The 24,034-nt window shown below is 36.4% G+C and overlaps 1 protein-coding gene across 2 annotated transcripts in view; it reads right to left on the bottom strand.

The window, feature by feature from the left end:
- NRIP1 (nuclear receptor interacting protein 1) overlaps positions 1–19,113 on the bottom strand; it is a 114,091-nt gene extending 94,978 nt beyond the window's left edge. The window contains exon 1 of one of the 2 annotated variants that reach the window (XM_053706015.1): positions 18,846–19,113. The gene's annotated coding sequence lies outside the window, so the exon portion shown is untranslated. Of the gene's footprint in view, positions 1–18,560; positions 18,620–18,845 lie in introns of those variants that run through there. The other variant, XM_053706017.1, reaches the window with a different exon arrangement.
- Between the last annotated feature and the right edge of the window lie 4,921 nt (positions 19,114–24,034).

Here is a 24,034-nt window from a genome sequence, read left to right as displayed (position 1 = left end):
GGTTCAAAAGATATGCTTTAGCAGTGAAGCAGGTAATAGCTGCAAACTTTATAGCAGCAGTAGTTTTTTAGTTATGCTGTGAGTGCAATGTCTATATGTGTGCACGCTCACAGCACTAAGCAGGCTTCCGGTTTTGGCAACATCACTTTCACCCATATCTGCAGAGAGCGGTCAGAAAGTCACATAAATGTAAAAAAAAACTAAAAAAAATAGAACACCTATAATAAAAAAAAGGGATTTGCATTTTAAAAACTGAAAAAAACATTATGAATAAAAAAACACAAAACCCTAATGACAAGTGTTTAAGGTCTATATAGGTATAATAAAATAATAAGAAAAAAAAAACTATTTTTCATTATAATATGCAGACTGGATGCAATGCATTACAGGGACAGTCTAATCTAAATTAAACTATCATGATTCAGATAGGGCATACAATTTTAAACAACTTTCCAATTTACTTTTTTTTTTTTTATCAACGTTCCAACAAATTTTCTTTGTTCTCTTGGTATTCTTTGTTGAAATCTAACCTAGAAAAGCTCTTCTGCCAATTTCTAAGCCCTTGAAGGCTGCCTCTCATCTGAATGCATTTGGAAAATGTTTACAGCTACAGGGCGTTCGTTCATATGTGTCATATAGATAACATTGTGCTCACCTCATTGGAGTTATATAACAGGTCACCGACTAAAATGCAAGTCTGTCATGTGATCACGGCAATTCGAGCTCTGTACTCCTACCCCTCTGCAGTAGTTAAGGGTCTGGGTTTTGCCTCTCCGGAAATACGTATTACCAATGGCACCAGACAAGGCTGCCCCCTGTCACCTCTGATTTTCTCCATGGCCATTGAACCCTTAGCCCAGGCTATAAGGCAATCACACAGTACGAGGCGTCCAGCTCGGTGACACGACTGCGAAGATTGCACTATATGCGGACGATGTAACACTCTTCTTAACAAACCCAATAGGCTCTTTGCCAGCACTCTTTGACATTATTGCTGAGTTTGGTGCTCACAGTTACTACAAGGTAAATGTCACTAAAACGGAGGCTCTACCAGTATACATCCCAGCATTTGAATTGGATATATTACAAACGTCGTACTCTTTTCAATGGTCGAGATCCACTATTCGTCATCTGGGGGTGCAACTAGGTCCGGACCCGAAAACGGTTATTACCGTTAATTATGCAAACCTTATTAGAGAGATTACTGAGCTTACCTCCTCTTGGAGTCTTAAGGAGATCTCATGGTTAGGTCGCATTGCATCTTTTAAAATGACGATCTTACCTAAAATTCTGTACTATTTCCGCTCTATCCCTCTTAATGTACCCAACACTTTAATAGATAAGCTCCAATCCATTGGACAACATTACATTTGGCATAAGTCTAGGCCCCGGATTGCAGCGAAGATACTCCAAAAAAGATATGAATATGGAGGAGTTGCAATGCCTAGCATACGGGGGTACTATGAGGCAGCTAGGCTCTCTCATATTACAGCATGGGCAGACAAAGGGGAAGTACAGGGCTGGAAAAACATTGAAACATTAGCCCTTCCTAGGGGCTTAAAGTTAGCAGACCTACCCTGGATCCCTAGCCACAGTGTCGACTCCTTGAAATTAAAAAATGCCATCATCAGAGATAACCTGAAGATTTGGTATAGCCTCAGAAATCTACGAGACATTGCCCCACATCCGTCTCCCATCCATTCCATACCAGCCTTACTGGCGGCTCTCCCTGATACACACATACAACAGTGGAGAGAGTGGGACCTAACAGTGGTCTCACGCTTATACCTCTCGGGTACTCTACTCAATCCTCATAATATGAGAACAATTATCCCAGAACCCCCCCCGTGGGCCTCGTTTGAATACTCGAGACTTTATGCCTTTATGACATCATGGGGATTCACGAAGGCTCTGAATAGACCCTTGACAAACTGGGAAAAGCTTTGGCAGCTTCCTGTTAAGACTCCTAAGCTCATTTCATTTCATTCTGATCTCCTACAGCTGTCCACAAACAGAGACCGATCTTGGCAGTTGAGAGCATGGGAAGGTGATCTATCTAGACCTATTTCAGACAAAGACCTAAGTACAGCTATGACACTAACTAAAAAAACGGTACATTGTGCAAATACGTTAGAGGCATACATGAAATTATTCCTAAAATGGTACTATACTCCCTTGAGACTGTCACAGATGTTCCCCACAACGTCTCCTCTGTGCTGGAGAGATTGTATGCAAAGAGGTTCAGATATACATATTTGGTGGGATTGCCCGAAACTTATTCCCCTCTGGAATCAGGTACAAACCCTTTGCGCTAACCTTGGGCTTTCTATCCCACTCGCTCCTTCCATTGCCCTCCTACATATCTTCCCGAAGAAGGTCCCAACTCACGTATCTAAACTGGTCATCTTTGTTCTAGCGGCCACGAAATTGGCGATTGCAAGGGCCTGGAAACAAACCCAACCCCCAGATATTATAACAGTTACATCCATAATGCAGACATACGCCAAAATGGAACAAAGCTTCTAGTCTAATATGGATAAGGAGGAGCTCTATTGGCAAATCTGGGAGCCTTGGTTTACTTATCAAGGAGATCACAGTTAAATTTCTAGCAACAGTAAAGTCTCTGATCCCTCATTATTATACCTAAACTCTCACACCAAATTAGAGATATGCTAATTGGCTGATGTCACTTGCTTCCCTATACTCCCTACTAACAAACTGATTGTTCACACTTCCCCTCTTTTATCATACTTCCTAATCTCCGTTTCCCCTTTCTTCCCTCCCTTCTTTCCGTGGAGGGCTGCCCCCGCCTGGAGATGCGCACTGAGAATACTGGTTGGGGTGTACAGACAGATATTCCTTAACTGACTTTCTGAAGTTTTTAGAAAACTGAGTTACTTGATAATACTGAAATATTATTTTACCCCTGTGTTTACAGTTAGTTCACACTATTTAGAAATGAGGTTTATAATCTTATTCATGATAATTAAAAATGAGGTTTATGTGGTTGATGGTGTGTGTTATGCTGGTCAGGATTGATTTATATGATTTACATTTCATCAACAGCTATACTTACTGTATCATCACAACAATATAATGTTTGCATGTATGTGCATTTCCTAGTCACCTGCGTTGTGACACCGGTTGTATTGTTTAATCCTCAATAAAAATATATTTTCAAAAAAAATAAAAAAAATAAAATGCAAGTCTGTCAAATGAAGTGAAAGAAAGGGGCAGTCTGCAGAGGCTTAAATACAATTTAAATCAAAGAGGTAAAAAGTATATTAATTTATAACTGTTAGTTATGCAAAACTGGGGAATGGGTCATAAAGGGGTTATCTATCCTTTTAACAATAAACATTCTGGAGTAGACCGTCCATTTAAACACAATTTTTACTGCCATGTCCCTTTAAGAATCAAGCATTAATAATCTTAAAATGTTTCAAGATAAAAGGCACCTTGCTAAAAAGCTATATTCAAGTCAGGGACAAATCTACATCATAAGATGTGACCACATTCAAAAATAAAAAATATAGGTTACTGGTTAGAGTCCTCATATACTATATATTCCTGCTTTTATTGGCAACTCGCTCCTTTGTGGGCTCTACTGATATAGATGGGGCATATAGCTCCTTCTAGAACTGCCACAGGTCAATGTGCCCCTGTTAGCAAAATACTAAAGAAAATCCTAATTTCTGCAACAAGGTTATTTCCTGCATACAAATTGATTTCAGTTTTAACATGTGTTTCAAATGCACAACTCCTACACAGAGATCTACTATAAAAAAAACACCATTATCACAACCAGAATGTCAACAGATCAGAAGAGCAAAGCTAGAGGATTCTGGGAAAACATTTCAGCTTCAGACTGATGTGATGATATCAGCTAAATATAAAATTGAATGTGGATCTTATCTAGGGTTACAAATTATTACATTGCTTGCTGCATGATGTTACTTTTAATGACATTTCTTTAACACCTTTCAGCTATTACCATCATAAGGTGGTGAAATAAAATAGTGCAGAAAATGGGCCTTAACCGTTGATATAATATATTAATATTCCAAGGCATTTATCACAGACTAACACAGACACAGGATTTTTATCAAGGAGAATACACACAACTATTATTTGGAGATTAACATATAGTGCTCTATCTTACAAGCTAATAATAAGTTTTTATCTAAAATGTTTTTTAACAGTTTAAAAGGGACACAGGCAATTGGAATTTATTGACAGAGTTAGCACAACTGCTGTATTTGTTTGTATTAATTTATAGCAGTTGTAAAATATATTAAAAATGTTTAAACCCCCAGCATGCTATTTCTAGATTGGTGCTAAACCCACCTGGTGCAAACAAAGGGACACTAGTTAGTAGATATGTTTTGCGCACAACAGAACATACTTGCTGATTCAAATCATTTGCTTCAAAGTCAAGAAGAAATACTGGAGTATTTCTATAATATTGTAATACTACAGTACTGTGAAATTGGGTTATTAAAGGGACAGTCAACACCAAAATTTTTGTTGTTTAAAAAGAAACATAATTCCCCAGTTTTGCACAACCAACACAGTTATATTAATATACTTTTTACCTCTGTAATTATCTTGTATCTAAGCTTCTGCTGACTGCCCCCTTATTTCAGTTCTTTTGACAGACATGCAGTTTAGCCAATCAGTGCTCAGTCCTAGGTCACTTTACGTGCATGAGCTCAATGTTATCTATATGAAACATGTGAACTAATGCCCTCTAGTGGTCAAAATGCATTCAGATTAGAGGCAGTCATTAAAGTTTTAAGAAATTAGCATATGAACCTCCTAGTTTTAGCTTTCAAATAAGAATAGCAAGAGAATAAAGCAAAATTGGTGATAAAATAATTTGGGAAGTTGTTTAAAATTGCATGCCCTATTTAAATCATGAAAGTTTTTTTGGACTTGACTGTCCCTTTAAGTACCAATATGATGAATTTGTAACAGGGATACAATATTGTTTGTATTTTTCAAACTATGCAGCCATATTTAAGAGGGACACTGAACCCAATTTGTTTCTTTTGAGATTCAGAGAGCATGTAATTTTAAGCAACTTTCTAATTTACTCCTATTATCAAATTTTCTTCATTCTCTTGGAATCTTTATTTGAAAAGCAAGAATGTAAGTTTAGATACCGGCTCATTTTTGGTGAACGACCTGGGTTGTTCTTGCCGATTGGTGGATTAATTCACCCACCAATAAACAAGTGCTGCCCAGCGTCTGAACCAAAATTGGCTGGCTCCTTAGCTTAGATGCCTTCTTTTTCAAATAAAGATAGCAAGAGAACAAAAAAAATAATAGGAGAAAATTAGAAAGTTGCTTAAAATTGCATGCTCTATCTGAATCACATAAGATAAAATTTAGGTTCAGTGTCCCTTTAAGTGTGATAAAAAAAATAAAACAAAGCAGTTTGTATACATTCTGACCTCAAACTTTGCACAGAGAAATATTAGATAACAGTTTACTCTTTCAATAAATTATTTTATTCCATCTGTTAATGTCCCTTTGAAGAACTTCCAAAGTTCCTGAAGGGCTTAAGACATGGAAAACTCATATTTTTTATCTTGTGTGTGAAAGACTAGTCATTCAAGTTTATTTTAAATGGACTATTGTAGGGTTCGACAAACCCAGGTGAAAGGGAGCCAGTGGCTCTTACAATTTTACCCCTGGCTCCTAACTTTTTGGTTATAATCCATACATGTATATACATATACCACTGTCTGGCTCCTTGATATTCTTACTGGCTAATAAATTTTAAACTAATTTGTAGACCTCTGGACTAGTGAATTTCAAATTTGATTAGAAGCATCTATAAAATAAAAAAATTAAAGGGACATGAAACCCAATTTTTTTCTCTTTCATGATTCAGATAAAGAATACAATTTTAAACAACTTTCCAATTTACTTTTATTATTTAATTATACCAATTGTCATTGGCTCATCCATGTGTTCAGTTAGAAACCATTAGTACATTGCTGTTCCTTCAACAAATGATACCAAGAGAATGAAACTAATTAGATAATAGAAGTAAATTAGAAAGTTGCTTAAAATTGTATTCTCTATCTGAACCATGAAAGAAAAAAATTTGGGTTTCATGTCCCTTTAAAGTGTTGGTAAATCCTAGTGTTTGTGAAACGCTAGGATTGACCATTGGAACAAATAAAGGGAACTGTAAGTCATGAAGTATAAAATACTTCATGCTGAAAGCTCCTTTATTTGTTTGAAGCGTACGTCGTACTGAGCTGCTAAGGCCGCCCACTGCAGAACAATATTTTTGCTGTGAGGTGACGTTTCTACCTCTTAGCCAATAGCTGTGCGGGCCAGCTAATACCAAGTGAAAACGTCACCTCACAGCAAAATAGCTTTCTACTGTGGGCTGCCTGAGGAACTTCAAACAAATAAAGAAACTTTCAGCATGAAGTTTATACTTCATGACGTATTTTCTACTTCATGACTTAGTCACCTTTATTTATTCACTTTAACTTCAAAAACTTCTTTCTGTAAATGTTATCAGAGCTTCTGTGTAACTTTTTAAAATGTATGTATCCTACCTGACACCAATATGACAGTAAGCAATGTGCATTTGCATCTTTCACTCGAACAGTCCTGTGACAATACACAAGATGTCACCTCTAAATCTGAAGTAAGCAGGCGTCGCCTGTGCATACAAGCAGCTTTCCTACATTGTATCTGAAATGCACTGCAACATATTTTAAATTGAGTATTTATGCCATTTGAATGTAAAAAAATTATATAAAATGCTTTGTCTATATAGAAGGCAATTTCTTTAAACTATCATATTTTTTTCTCTCCAAATTCCAGCGGTAGTTTGTCAAATATGTCTAAAACTTGGTACAGCAAGGTACAACAATGAGGAACCAGGCATATGATTTTTAGGCGCTAAATAAAAATAAAAGGAAACATGTTAGAGCATAAATGTGCTCTATAACAAACAAACAGTCCGGATCTCTTGAAACAGCAGGAGCAGCGGTAGATAGACCAATAGACAGGCACAGTAATTGATGTCTCAGGACTCTTTTCTGCTACACTAACCCTTCCCAGTCGTATTGTACACACTCCATACCTCTCCGGTGGCCAGTCTTCTACTAACCGCTGCAGGGTAGAGAGCTGTTTCTACCTGTCTAATGAGATACCTTTCCGGTCGGTAGCGTGTTTCCTGTTGAAGTCCGCCTCAGAGTGATGATACGCTCTGTCGCCACTTTGCGTCTAGTGTGCGCCTCTACCTCTTTGCAACCGGCACCTGCCCATGTGATCCACAAATCACCAATGATGTAAAAGATTTCCCCCGGCTCAAGGGATAATCATTAAAGTTCAAAAGTACAGTATGTATTTAAATATCAATACAGTATCAAGTAAATACAGCACTTACAGTAAAATCTGGGTTATAGAACTAGTTAGGCCTATTTTTAATAGCAACTCTCAAGTAACCAGAAATACACTTATCCGGGATCTACCAATCCCCATGGGTGCCGGTTAATTAAGAGTTTACTGTATTGGTACAATTCACTATTTACACACGATTGTAACAAACATTTTGGAAATGTAAAAATAAAAAATTAAAGCCTGGATTGGCTCCTCCAAGTAAGCCACATGATGGGTGGAGTTTGGCTATTCAGAAACAAATGCTGGAAACTCAATGTTAACTTGATTTAAAAATGTTTAGACTTGGTGGATATTTTATAGTCTATAGCAAGACAACAGAAATAGCTTGTAATTACAAGGTGTTTACTGTCCCTTTAAAGGGACCTCAAGCATCCCCCAGAGCACACATCATGAGTAATACCAGGAAGCAGTAGGGGAGGAGGGGGGGGTTGGAAGGTGCACATTATTTAACAGTTTTCCTTACTCACTTAGATTCCACAATTATTGTTCATGATGTTACAGTTGGATTACTGTGTCTGTCTTCTAAAGGTCACAGGGAGTTCCTAAAGATTAGAATATTCAACCAAGTGGCAAGAAAAACCTCAAGCACTCAAGGGAGTTTCCTTGGTGAACTATTCATGGACTTTGAAGTCCCAAATTTCCTATCATTTAAAAAGTGGATTTTTTTTTTTAACTCCTTGACTGCTAGAGATAAGTTAGTATGCTGACCTCTCTTGCAGTCAAGCTATGTATCATTACAGTTTTCTTCTGTGTAAACTTCATCAATGCATAAATCGGCAGCACTCCTTAAAGCTTCATATTATTTATTGGAGAGAACAGGTCCAACATTAGCAACATTTTGGGGTAAAGCCCTCAATCACGTATGCATGATTAAGGGGTTTACCCTGAAATGTTGCTGTTGTTTGATCTGTTCTCTCCAATAAAAAATATGAAGCTTTAAGGAGTGCTGCCGATTTATACATTGATGTTTGTTGAGTCAGTGGCTCCTTACAGCGTGCACTCTGAAAGAAAGATTCTTCTGCTGGATCAGTGCTCTGATTATTTAAACTTTATCAATTCCTGCTAACAATATTTGCAAAAAACATACAAGTAAATATAGCAAGACAACTTTCACCGTCTTTGTGCCTTGAGAGCTACAATGCATAACATTTCGTTTAGAGATAAAAAAAAAAAAGATTAACCTCACTCTGCATTCTAAAGTGCCTTGAAATAGTATGATGGGACTGTCCCTTTAAAGTGAAATGAAACCCAAAATGTTTCTTGGGTAGACCATGCATTTTTAAACAACTATTCAATTTACTTATGTTATAACTTTTGCTTTATTCTTTTGGTATCCTTTGTTGAAGGAGCAGCAATGCACTACTGGGAACTAGCTGAATATATATATATATATTTCCACTGTGTATCTGCACTCACAATTCATAGATAGTCAGCAACCAGGGTGCTCAGTCAAAATTTCAATAAGTATCAACAAGTAGGGACTGCACTCGTTGGATTCAGTTCAAATAATAACTAATTTATTCAATGGTGACGTTTCGGGATACGCAAACCCCTTCTTCAGACCAGTCCCTACTTGTTGATACATATATATATATATATATATATATATATATATATATATATATATATATATATATATATATATATATATATATATATATATATATATATATATATACATATATACAGCAAACCAATCAGCAGGTATGCTTTTAAACAAAGAATACCATGTGAACAAAATAAATTAAATAACAGAAGTAAATTTGTTTTAAAAGGGTATTCTTCATCTGAATCATGAAGAAAAGCATTGGGTTTTATGCCCATTTAACATTGTAATATAGAAATAATACATAAATGAAATGCTTGGATTCTGATAAAAAACAAAAACTAAAGCACAACATTATAAAAAAGCCAGTTATTTTAGTAATACAAGTAAAAAAAAAAAAGCTGCAAATGCATTGACATAAGGGTATGGATCACAGGAAATCTAAAATCCTTTTTTAAACCTCAAACTACAGAAACAAAAAAGTCCCATTTGAGAGCTGCAAACATCACAACTCCAGAGCAGAACACTGGCTGTGACTGATGAGTCATGTGACTTCCACTTCTGATTTGCTAAATTTGCTCAAAAACTGCAAAGCTTGCAGCTAGATTAACTTTTTGGGGGTAAAAGGGACAGTCAAGTCCCAAAAAATCTTTCATGATTTAAATAGGGTATGTCATTTTAAACAACATTCCAATTTACTTTTATCACCAATTTTCTTTATTCTCATGGTATTCTTAGTTGAAAGCTAAACCTAGGAGGTTCATATGCTAATTTCTTAGACCTTGAAGGCCGCCTCTAATCTGAAAGCATTTTGACAGTTTTTCACCACTAGAGGGTGTTAGTTCATGTGTTTCATATAGATCCGTGATTCTCAACAATCGGGCCGCGGCCCACTGCCGGGCCGCGACGGCCCTACTGGTGGGCCGCGACCCAACGCTCACTCTGACAGGCCCACCACTCAACATAGCCAATGAATTATTATATAATTAACCCACTGTACACCAATGTGTGTGTGTGTGTATATATATATATATATATATATATATATATATATATATATATATATATATATATATATATATATATATATATATATTTATATATATATATATATGTATTACATTTCTGTACAGTGGGTTAATTATATAATAATTAATTGGTGTCAGTGGGATATATATATATATATATATATATATATATATATATATATATATATATATATATATATATATACACACACAGTATATAGATATATATATATATATATATATATATATATATATATATTTAAAAAATACATTGGTGTACAGTGGGTTAATTAAATAATAGTTAATTGGTGTCAGTGGGATATTGGGATATATATGTGTGTGTGTATAAAATTAACCCACCGTCACGTAGATAGAGATATATATATATATATATATATATATATATATATATATATATATATATATATATATATATAAATTCTCCACACTTTACAACCCACTCCCAATGATTACCGGGCCCTGGACAGCTCCGGCTAAAATTTACCGGGCCTTGAGTTCACTTGGCTTGAGAACCCCTGATATAGATAACATTGAGCTCATGTACTTGAAGCTCCTAGGAGTTAGCACTGATTAGCTAAAATGCAAGTCTGTCAAAAGAACTGGAATAAGGGGCAGTTTGCAGAGACATAGATACAAGGTAATCACAGAGGTAAAAAGTGTATAATTATAACGGTGTTGGTTATGCAAAACTGGGGAAAGGGTAATAAAGGGATTATCTATCTTTTTAAAACAACAAAAATTCTGGTGCTGACTGTCCCTTTAAACACATAATTATCTAAGGCCAGTAATGCAAAAAGGACATGCTGTAATGCACTGAGCATTATCGTCATTTATTTTTATAGCACTGACAAATGATGTAGCTCTGGATGTAATTTTGTTTAAAACATGCAGAAAAGAACAAAAGCACAGTAAATTTATACCACTGAAACAAATTAATATAAATAAATAAATAAAAATGCTTGCCTTAAAGGAATAATCAAGTAAAAAATTAAAAAAACTTTTGTGATTCAGATAAAGCATGCAATTTTAAGCAACTTTCTAATTTACCCCAAGTACCAAATTGTATTCGTTCTCTTGGAATCTTTATTTGAATGTAAGCTTAGGAGCCGGCCCATTTTTTTTTCAGTACCTGGGTAGCACTTGCTGATTGGTGGCTACATTTAGACACCAATCAGAAAATGGTCCAGCTCCTATGCTTACATTCTTGCTATTTATTAATAAATATACCAAGAGAACGAAGAAAAATGCATAATAGGAGTAAATTAGAAAGTTGCTTGAAATTGCATGCTCTGTCTGAATCATGGAAGTTTAATTTTCACTAGACTATTCCTTTAAAACAGGGTTCTTCAAACTACGGGTCAGGACCCATTACTGGGTCGCAACACCATGTTTACTGTGTCATAGCTTGTGTGTGGTGTATCAGAGTGTGTGTGCACGCTGTAGGAGAGTGTGTGTGTGTGTGTGTGTGTGCACGCTGTAGGAGAGTGTGTGTGTGTGTGTGTGCACGCTGTAGGAGAGTGTGTGTGTGCACGCTGTAGGAGAGTGTGTGTGTGCACGCTGTAGGAGAGTGTGTGTGTGCACGCTGTAAGAGTGTGTGTGTGTGTGTGCACGCTGTAAGAGTGTGTGTGTGCACGCTGTAAGAGTGTGTGTGTGTGTGTGTGTGCACGCTGTAAGAGTGTGTGTGTGTGCACGCTGTAAGAGTGTGTGTGTGTGTGTGCACGCTGTAAGAGTGTGTGTGTGTGTGTGTGTGTGCACGCTGTAAGAGTGTGTGTGTGTGTGTGTGTGTGCACGCTGTAAGAGTGTGTGTGCGTGCACGCTGTAGGAGAGTGTGTGTGTGTGTGTGTGTGCACGCTGTAGGAGAGTGTGTGTGTGTGTGCACGCTGTAGGAGAGTGTGTGTGTGTGTGCACGCTGTAGGAGAGTGTGTGTGTGTGTGCACGCTGTAGGAGAGTGTGTGTGCGCACGCTGTAGGAGAGTGTGTGTGCGCACGCTGTAGGAGAGTGTGTGTGCGCACGCTGTAGGAGAGTGTGTGTGCGCACGCTGTAGGAGAGTGTGTGTGCGCACGCTGTAGGAGAGTGTGTGTGCGCACGCTGTAGGAGAGTGTGTGTGCGCACGCTGTAGGAGAGTGTGTGTGCGCACGCTGTAGGAGAGTGTGTGTGCGCACGCTGTAGGAGAGTGTGTGTGCGCACGCTGTAGGAGAGTGTGTGTGCGCACGCTGTAGGAGAGTGTGTGTGCGCACGCTGTAGGAGAGTGTGTGTGGTGTTTGAGATTGTGTGTGTGTGTGCTATTTACCTTCTACAACACTTTCAAGTTTGGCTAAGAACAGAACTAAACTTGCGTGATTCAGAGAGAGGATGGTAATTTAAGGCACTTTTAAATTATTTTCTATTATATTTACTTTGTTCTCTTGGTATCCTTTGTTAAAAAGTATATGTACATATCCTCAGCAAAGAACTAATGGGAGCTAGCTAGTGATTACTGGCTGCAAACATATCCCTCTTGTCACTGGCTAGCCAAATGTTTTTAGCTAGCTCCCAGTAGTGTATTGCTGCTCTAGAGCTGACTTTAAGTTTACCCCTGCAAAGGGATTAACACATAGTTACACGCATGCAATTGTTTTAAAAAAACTTTAAGAGTGGTTCTCACTAATGAGGAGATTCTCAAAAACGCATCAAAAGATACTCGGCTCTCCAAGGCCTTTAAAGAATTCTAGAAAGGCAAATTTCATATGGGGAGTTCTGTACCTCATTAATGGGGTTTCATTACATTTCTGAATGTGAAACACACAAAGTTTTACTATAGAATACTTAATGACCTTTTTCAGTACATCTAGATTTTATGTTACTATATTTAGGACTTTCCAGTAAGATATTACCTTGTAAGCTTCTGTGTATTAGAACAGTGCTTTGTTCAGTCACAAAATGCAAAGTACAAAGTCTAAAGATTTTAAAACATATACAAACTTGCAAGTACAAAATACAAAGTCTACAAAGTTTGATTGCGTTTTGTATTTATTTATCTTTCTATGTACAACAGGTTTCGCAATGTCAGCAAGTAGGGCAGACAGAGGGTGTTCCTTCAGCTTTTATTCATACTCTTCATATTCTCAAAGCATTTCACTCTTGCAGTCCGTACAGATTTATCAATCCAGTGGTTTGTCAGTGACGCTGATATTAAACTAATTATAGTAATAGAACAAGTATTACATGAAGCAAACGTAGGATAAACCTTAAAGCTGCAGTTTGATTTGTACAGCTTCAGATTGAACCTTTGTATCAGCACAAAGCTGCTGCTGTGTAAAACAAACACTTCTGTGAGATGCTGCACGGATTCTATGGGAATCCGGTCACAGCGACTTCCAGGCTCAGCCCTTTTCTTAGAGAATTCAGTAAGCACTGCCTTTGTGGGGTCTACAGGAGAATTTCACTCTGAACTGGAGACCTAGCTGAAAATCTGCCCCTAAGATCATAGATTAAATATCATTAATACATTATTTTGTATAGGTTTCCTATTGGATCCAAGCATCCTTCATTCTCTCTGTTTTAATATAGCATAACCTGTTGACATCAGTACATTTAAAGGAACATCAAACCCAACAGTTTTCTTTCATGATTTAGGTAGAACATACAATTTTAAACAACTTTCCAGTTTACTTTGATTACCAAATTTGCTTCATTCTCTTCATTGTTCACCATATTTTTTATTGTGATATATACACTGATTGTTTACCTGCATTATACCTTTTCTTATATAGCTGTATTTAGATCCATATATTCCAGAAGCGCTGACTTTTATCTTTTGTTTATTGGTATCATTTGTTGAAGGAGCAGCAATGCACTACTGGTTTCTAACTGAACACATGAGTGAGTTAATGACAATCAGTATATATATGCAGCCACCAATCAGCAGATAAAACCTAGGTTATGTGCTGCTCCTGGGCTTACCTAGATAAACCTTTCAGCAAAGGATAACAAGAGAAGGAAGCAAAATTAAATAATAGAATTAAATTGGAAAGTGGTTTAAAATTGTATGTTCTGTCTAGATTATGAATCTCTAATTATGACTTTACTGTCCCTTTAAGCACCTTTTACTTTTATGCAAAAATTTAGCTTTGTCCCATGCTCCCTAGAAATGCCAAAAAACAAGCTCTGCTTTCAATACGCTGCAAATTGCCTAAAACAAGCTATTTGATTTGCAGGTTACAACGTTTGCTTTTTTGGCCATGGATTTACAGCTGCGTTATTTCTGCAGACCCACACTACTACAGCCCTGGAAGGCCTTGTCAAATCAAAGCAACATAATTCTCTGCACTATTTTTGATTCTGGACAATTTTGTTAACAAATAAAAATGTGTTTTTTAAAATCCAACCTACAAAATGCAACTGTACCTTTAAATGCACCAACACATTCTTCAAAGACTGGAACATGTGACTTTAACAATAAGTAATCATAATTTATAAAGGGGTCTAAGTCTTAAAGCAAATGTCACATGTGTCAATAAAGCTTTAACACATTTTACTGTAAGTGCTTAGCTAACCTGCATTTGACATAAACCCAATCAAAGACTAATGATTTGCACAGCCAATGCTAAATCTTCAAGTCAACATAATTTTAATTAGCATCTTCTCTAAGCATCTGGCATTATGCATATGTTTAACAAGCTTCTCTACCTTACAGAATAAATTACAGTAAATATATATACATACACTATATATATATATATATATATATATATATATATATATATATATATATACACGCACACACACACACACTATATATATATATATATATATATATATATATATATATATATGTATAATATAGGGATGGCCAATGGTAAATAAATGTGATAGAATGTGTTAAACTCCAATATTTTAATGTCTTTCAAATTAAATGGGTGCATCTATATAATGTCCATAAATTTCATCCATAAAAGTGACTTGTGTGCTAGATGAGATTGTATGTAATGTTTTATTAACTTGCAAAATTATTAAATATTTTACACATAAAAGATCCAGACCCGTGTGGGCGAGTAGTGTACCATAATCACAACATTGCACAGATAGATCTCAAAACTCTAGACTATGTGAGTACAGCTCCTTTGAGCAAATTTTGAAGTTTTGTACCAATCAGTCTTACACTTTTTTTTCTCTTTGAGAAGCATTGTAAAGAAAACTAAGATTTGAGGACAGTAGATGCTCAGATATCCATAGATAGACAAATATTTATTGGTGTTTACATTCTATAATGGGTTAAAACTTTAAAGGAGTAATGAACTATCAGGACCGAGCTGAATACATCTAGTGAGTATGCATAACCACCAATCAGCAGCTAGCTTTAAGTAGTGCATTGCTGCTCCAGAGCCTATCTAAGTATCTGTTTGAACAAAGGATACAAATAGAACAAAGTATATTTAATAAAATAAGTGAATTTAAAGTTCTCTTAAAATTGCATGCTCTGTCTGAACCATGAACATTCTATTTTGACTTTCGTGCCCCTTAAAATAATTTTTTTGTTTATTCGCTGCAAGAGCTGCACTCATGGCTCACGAAACACTGCCACTCCAGTATGAGACTGTAGGTGAAGTTATCAGGCTCAGCATAAGTACATATCACCCAGTCACCTGTCCTGCTATTATTACACTGCAATGTCCCTTGGCACAAAACAGAGAGTACAGTCTGGAAAACTTAGCAAACCATTATCAACAGAGCTTCAATGTGCTTTCAATCCCTATGATTTGTTGATGATTTATCATGATTAGATTAAAAAAAAAAAAATATATATATATATATATATATATATATTTCTTAGCTAATATGAAAAAAGTTCACCATCTCAAAAAAAAAAAAACTATACACAAACATAGACAGAAGTTTCAGAATTCACAAAAGTAGAGAAAAAGTTTTGTATTTTAATTTCTATTTCTTTAAAATACAGAACCTCTCTCTCTCTGTATAACAAATTTCTTTGGCAATTAACAATTAACCCTTTCGTGACAGGGTTAAAGTGCCTACATCGGAACAACTGTTCCGATGTAGACAAATTGAAACTACGCGATCGTGCATACGATCGCGAGATTTCAATTATTGGATCGCATCTGGGGGGCGTCCCTACAATCCTAGGAACGCCCTCCAGACCGCGATTAAATACTTGAAGCACAGAAGGCTTCAGGACAGCCGTTAGTTATGACGTTCTATTCCGTCATAAAGGCTTTAAAGCCCAGTCTAATTATGACGGAATAGAACGGCATAACGGCTTTAAAAGGTTAAAGACATCCATTCCTCCTGATTGTGACATTAATATCAAACTAAAACAACCTTGTAAATGTAAAGAATATAAAAATCATGCTGCCTAAAATCAACAGTGGGAATGTAATTTACCCAATTCTCAGATGGTTTGTAAGGCACGTTTGTTTATTACACAATAGTAGGTTTCCTAAAAAAAATGTACTACCAAAATAATGTCAACATTTCAAAGGAACCGCATTAAGTGTTTTTAAAAGTTGTATTTTTTATGAATATATATAGGTTCTCACACCACAATATCAATCTATTGATCTCTGTTATGTTTTATGTTCTATGTAATACATAAACTAAGAAACTGTAAAATGTAAAGATATACAAAACAATTCAGTATTTAATCTGGCAAACCACGAAACAGGAAGTAGTTGAGTACTACAGCAAAGCAAACATACATATAATATATACACATATATACACACACAGGTAGAAAACCCTTTATCCAAACTGCTTGGGACCGGAAAATGTTTGGATTTTAAAAAATTAGCATTTATAATTTGGGATAGTTGGGGGAAGGGATGGGACCAAGTGTAAACAACAACATCTTATGTAATTTAGGCAATATTTAAAATGTCATAATACAGCTTTTACATACAACTAAAGGTAGTTTTATAACATTTTTAATAATTTTGTGACTTAAAGGCAGGAAAATAGTAATTCTTGAAAAGTTTATTTTTAAAAAAATATTAATTAAAAAGTTTGGAGTTTAGAATTCCAGATTTATGAATCTATCTATCTATCTATCTATCTATCTATATACACACATATTTTTATATATATATATATATATATATATATATATATATATATATATATACACACACATACATTATATATATATATATATATATATATATATATATATATATATATATATATATATATACACAAACAAATTTATAATCCGACGGGTTATATTTTTGAGAGTCCTGTTAAATGGGTTTTATAGAGATTATACATTTTACTTTTTAAAAGAATGCAGGAGTCAGCTTTAACATTTTAGGAGCATAGGTTCCCAGGTTTAGTAAACTTCTGTAATATACAAACACTAAGGACAAAAATAGGGACAAATGCAAAAAAAACAACAACATGGAAATAAAATGTACTTTAACCAGGTATTAAAATATATGCATCGATCCTATACTGGCTACTAAAAAAATCTTTATGACTCCAGCAGTATTTATTTTTGGTAGACAAGCAGTACACAACATTACCCACTGTTTTTGAGTGACAAGTATACTATTGAAATTAAATGACAAGAGCAGATCATCATTCATATTAACTAGTTTTGACATGGCAATAAAACAGAATAGAATATCCATGCCAACAGGGATTTCATTTTATTCTCAATTACCTAAACCAATCTTTTTTTATCCCTTCTAGAACACCTCAAAAATGACATCTTAAATTGGTAGAAGCAGTTAAAACACTGCAGAAGCAGTCAGATGTGGTTAAATAACCCTCACTCATAACCATAACCTGGGAGCCCTGCCAGATAGTGGCCAGTCAGCATGAGTCACTGAACCAGAATCAGTCATTTTCTATCCTTCACAACTAATATACACATGCATGAACACATAAGGAGTATTTTTATTTTTACAGTCATTGTGCTGTGTATTCCTGTAACCATTTGGCTTGTACAAACTTTATTTTAAATTGTGACCTATTATTCATATGTTTCCAGGGCACTAACTCTCTAAAAATAGTAAATACATAAAAATAAAAAATAAAAGTATAGAGTTTCAAAGATATTTTAACAAATATGAATAATCAAGGTGCTCACTATATTTTCCTTTCCAGTGCATGGGTTATACCATTTTCACCTCTGGGTGAACATCTCCTAATCCCTTTGCTTCAAATATTTAGGACCCCCTGGATTTGGGGTATATAGTTGTGGTTTTTAACTTTTTTGCAATAAACTTAAGAATCATGTTTTTTTTATGCAGAATGAACCACTTATAGCAATTTTAAGATGGAAATGTTATGAATTATGTATAAATCACTTTACGAGACTAAGATCTTTTACATTGAGAAATAAATAGATAATATGGGTATTTTTCTAATAACCATAATCCTATGTGACGCCCCGGGTGATCGTTTCCTCGTTTGATGATTACTGCTACAGTTGTATGATCCCCCGTTTTATAAAGGGGGGGGAGGAGGGGGTGAAAACAACAGCCCCGGGGATGAGTGTGTCCTGCACTGACTGCTTCACAAGGTACAGGCATTACCTCATTTCCACGGGACACAAGCAGACATCCTCATCACACTGGGGCAGATCCGGGAATACAGCAGCCAAGACAAGCAGCATATGTTCCCTGTACAAAATCCAGCTAACATGCAATCCTATACATTTATTACAAACTTTAATACAGCGTACCTGCCCCTGCTGGCTGTGCTGAGCCTATACGTGCCTCCTAGTATAAATTATCATTCAGCCTTCCCCCCTCCCCAACCTGGCTGAGTCAGACACAGGGCTGGTGCCATTACATCCAACAATCCTCCAGCTCACTTACCCCAGTGCAGGAAAATAAAATACACGCGGATTTATCCAAACACCAGGCGCGTTAAAAGGTTCCAGATTTTCTTAAAATCCCAAATGGAGGATGGTGATTGTACACAGGGGGCAGCCACTTTCTATAGGAGATGGATACAGTGTATAGGGAAGCCCACAAAAGGCTGCATGCTATTCTCTTCCTCCTGCTCTTTGCAGCTGCTTCCTCTCTGTCTTTCTCTGGGCTCTGCTGCAATGTCTGAGTGTCACAGCCTCCTCTCAGCAGTAATCCTCCTCCGCCACCACCTAACCCAGCAGCACTGCACAGACCCTCCCACTTGTGTGCCATTCATCTACTTAGTCAGGTTCCTTAACCCTTCCACCCACACAAGCACACACGCCTGTCACTAGATACATTGCAGCTAAAGATGTTTTTAGCTGATCGAGACCTAAAATATGTCTCACTCCTTTTATGCCTCAATCCAATTTAGGGACACGATTCTAAATAATAATTGCGTCTACAGTAAACATCATTCATGTTAGAAGATAAAAATAAATGCTAGAAGGTACAATCTGTAACCAAAATGATTATAATCCTTTCCATTTTAATACAGGAACACACAGGCTACTAATTGTTCACTATAAAAATATTAGTCATTCTAAAGGCTGAAAAAATATACAAAGAAGAAACATAAATATTAAAGTGTGTGTGTTATTTCAGGTATTCTGCTCCTATATAATACACGTTACTGTTTTATATAGAACACGGGCTACAGTATTTCAGAATAAATAATGATTAAAAAAAACATTAGATATAGCCAAGAAACTGAAGTATACAAAATAATATATATATAAATATTTATTCTAATGGATTTTGCACCCAGTCAGTTCTGGGATGGCTGCCCAGGTCAAGGATGTGATCATGATGAGCACCCAGTTCACCCAATCCTATCTTTATGGATAGATAGATAGATGATAGATAAGATTAGATAAAGAGATAGAAAGAAATATAGATAGACAGATACCTTAGAGATATATAGATATATTGATTGATAGATAAGATTAGATAGATATAGAGATAGAAAGAAATATAGATAGATAGATAGATAGCTTAGAGAGATATAGATATATAGATATATCGATAGATAGATTTTTCTATCAGCATGAACATCTTGTCAATGTAAATGGCCTATTAAATATATTGGCACATTTCCATTTATGTCCCAATAATATTATCAACATTTCTCACAAGCAGGTATTCTCATTGTAAATAGTCTTACACTACCAGTGTATATGTCTACAATAATTACCATTCAGCTAGATTATGAGTTTTCAGTGCTATAGGGAAATTAACGACGGCGTTATTTCACCTCCCTATAACGTTATGTTATTACAAGTTTACAAAAAGCAGGCTTGTACGGGTGATATGGTAGCGTTGAGCTCCATACCACACCCAAATACAAGCGTTGCTTTGACGTGCTCGTGCACGATTTCCCCATAGACATCAATGGGGAGAGCCTGCAAAAAAGAAGCTTAACACCTGCGATTGCGGAAACAAAAGCTCTGTAACGCAGCCCCATTGATGTCTATGGGGAAAGAAAAAGTTATGTAGATATGTGTGATTCGGTTCGATTTGGAAATTCGGCAAATTCGGCGATTTGGAATTCCCAAATTAAAATTCTGCCGAATTCGAATTGATTCGTAAATTCGGATGGCCATTGGATTACTCTAGTATTGTACAGTATGTTAGGTTAACACCTAATATACAGTATAATACTAGTCTAATCCCACCTAACACTTAGCGAAAATGCTGAATTTCCGAACCGAATGTAGCCAAATTTCTTCGAATCCGAATGAATCCAAAACTAATCCGAAACAAATCGATTCAGAATTTTCCGAATTCGAATCGATCCGAACCGAACTTCGAAAAATTCCGAATCGATCCAAACCGAACCGAACCAAATTTTTTCGCCATGCACATGTCTAAAGTTATGTTTAAACCTAACACCCTAACATAAAAACCACGTCTAAACACCCCTAATCTGCCGCCCCCGACATCCCTGCCACCTACATAATGTTATTAACCCCTAATCTGCCGCCCTTAACATCGCCGCCACCTAAATAAAACTATTAACCCCTAATCTGCCGCTCCAGAGATGCGGCATCCTACATACAGCTATTAACCCCTAATCTGCTGCCCCTAACATCGCCGCCACCTAAATACACTTATTAACCCCTAATCTGCCGCCCTTAACATCGCCGCCACCTACATTACAGTTATTAACCCCTAATCTGCCGTCCCCAATTTTGCCTCCACTATACTAAAGTTATTAACCCCTAAACCTCTGGCCTCCAACATCACTAACACTAAATAAATCTATTAACACCTAACCCTAACGTAACCCTAACCCTAAGAATAACCCTAACGTAAGCCTAAATCTAACCCTAACCCTAACACCCCCCCTAACTTAAATATAATAAATATAAATCTAAATAAACCTTACAATTATTACCTAAATAATTCCAATTTAAAACTAAATACATACTAACCTGTAAAATAAAACCTAAGCTAGCTACAATATAACTAATAGTTGTATTGTAGCTATCTTAGGTTTTTTTTTTATTTCACAGGTAAGTTTGTATTTATTTTAACTAGGTAGACTAGTTATTAAATAGTTGTTAACTATTTAATAACTACCTAGTTAAAATAAATGCAAAGTTACCTGTAAAATAAAACCTAATCTGTCTTACAATAAAAACTAACATTACAATAAAATAAAATAAAATAAATTATTAAAATTCAATTTTCTAACTTACAAAAAAAATAAACACTAAATTACAAAATATAAAAAAAGAAATCATCAAAGCCCTATCAAAATAAAAAAGCCCCCCCAAAATAAAAATAAAAAACTAGCCTACACTAAACTGCCAATGGCCCTTAAAAGGGCCTTTTGTGGGGCATTGCCCCAAATAAATCAGCTCTTTTACCTGTAAAAAAAAAATTCAAACACCCCCAACAGTAAAACGCACCACCCACCCAACCAACCCTCCCAAAAATAAAAACCTATCTAAATAAACCTAAGCTAACCATTGCCCTGAAATGGGTATTTAGCTCTTTTACATTGCCCAAAACCCTAAGCTAAAAAAAAAACCCCACCCAAAAACCCTTAAAAAAAAAAAAATAACACTAACCCTTGACGATCCACTTACAGTTATCGAAGTCTGGACATCCATCCTCATCCAGCCGGCAAAGTCCTCATCCAAGCGGAAAGAAGACTTCATCCAGGAGGCTTCTTTGATCTTCATCCATCCGGCGAAGTCCTCATCCAATTGAGAAGTCTTCATCCAGACAGAATTTTCTATCTTCATCCATCCGGCGAAGTCCTCATCCAAGCGAGAAGTCTTCATCCAGACAGAATCTTCTATCTTCATCCATCCGGGATGGAGCAGGTCCATCTTCAAGACATCTGGCGCGGAGCATCCTCTTCTTTCGGTCGTCGCTGGAAAATTAAGGTTTAAGTGACGTCATCCAAAATGGCGTCTCTTACATTCCTATTGGCATAAAGATTTCTATCAACCAATAGGAATTAAAGGGGAAAAAATCATATTGGCTGTTGCAATCAGCCAATAGGATTGAACTTTCATCCTATTGGCTGATCCAATCAGCCAATAGGATTGAGCTCTCATTCTATTGTTATCAGATTTGCATTGTTCTCATGTTATGCTTTGTTGAAGAAAATACCTTATCTTACACTTATTAACCCCTAATCTGCCGCCCCCGACATCGTCACCACCCTCATTATACTTATTAACACCTAATCTACCGGTCCGGACATCGCCGCCACTATAATAAACATATTAACCCCTAAACTGCCGCATTCCCGCCTCGCAAACATTAGTTAAATATTATTAACCCCTAATCTGCCGTCCCTAACATCGCCGCCACCTACCTACATTTATTAACCCCTATTCTGCCGCCTCCTACGTCGCTGCCACTATTCTAAATGTATTAACCCCTAAACGTAAGTCTAACCCTAACACCCCCTAACTTAAATATAATTTAAATAAATCTAAATAAAATTCCTATCATTAACTAAATAATTCCTTTTTAAAACTAAATACATACCTATAAAATAAACCCTAAGCTAGCTACAATACAACTAATAGTTACATTGTAGCTAGCTTAGGGTTTATTTTTATTTTACAGGCAAGTTTGTATTTATTTTAACTAGGTAGAATAGTTATTAAATAGTTATTAACTATTTAATAACTTCCTAGCTAAAACAAATACAAATTTAACTGTAAAATAAAACCTAACCTAAGTTACAATAACACCTAACACTACACTACAATTAAATAAATTAACTAAATTAAAAACAATTAAATAAATTAAATTAAATTAGCTAAATCACAAAAAAACACTAAATTACAAAAAATAATAAACAAATTACAAGATATTTAAACTAATTACACCTAATCTAATAGCCCTATCTAAATAAAAAAGCCCCCCCAAAATAAAAATAAAATCCCTAGCCTAAACAAAACTACCAATAGCCCTTAAAATGGCCTTTTCTGGGGGCGGAGCTTAGCCGTTCTCGTAAATGGCTGCGTGAAGAGACAGCTCCTAGGCCCATACCACCTAAGCCCAACATACAAAATTAGCCAAACACCTCTATTTACCCCTCAGTGAGCCCATACACGCTGCGGGTGCTGAAGGACCATAAAATAGCCGCAGAAAGGAGAAGCGGCATACGGCAACCATCACAGGACGTCGGCAGGCCGACACCCGGATCACAGATTGTAGGCGGAGGGGCAGTGGAGTCACGGCAGCAGCCGTAATACCGCCCGGATTGTGCGCAAGATCTGAGCTGCAGTCGGCCTCATCACATAAGGTTAGTGCTGGCGGAGTACTGATACACATGGTCCGCATCGGCAGTGATTAAGTGCCAGATCACAGGGAGGCATAATAGCGTAGGTGGGGGCAGTAGACAGAGCTGCAGCGGAGGCCCCAAAAATAAAAAAGTGAATCCACCCACAGGATCAACTGCACTACATGCAACCGGACTAATTCAGAAAGGGGGAAAAGAGGGGGGAAAAAATAAAGCCCACAACACGACAGGGGCTGTGTAACATACAAGCACAAGCACAGCACTTAGAGAGGCTACACAGGCTGGGCAAAAGAGGCACACAGAACAGGCCTTGAAGCCACAA

The sequence above is a fragment of the Bombina bombina genome, chromosome 3 (genome assembly GCF_027579735.1).
Source record: "Bombina bombina isolate aBomBom1 chromosome 3, aBomBom1.pri, whole genome shotgun sequence".
NCBI classification, from domain to species: domain Eukaryota; kingdom Metazoa; phylum Chordata; class Amphibia; order Anura; family Bombinatoridae; genus Bombina; species Bombina bombina.
This window is presented reverse-complemented; position numbering and strand designations above follow the sequence as displayed.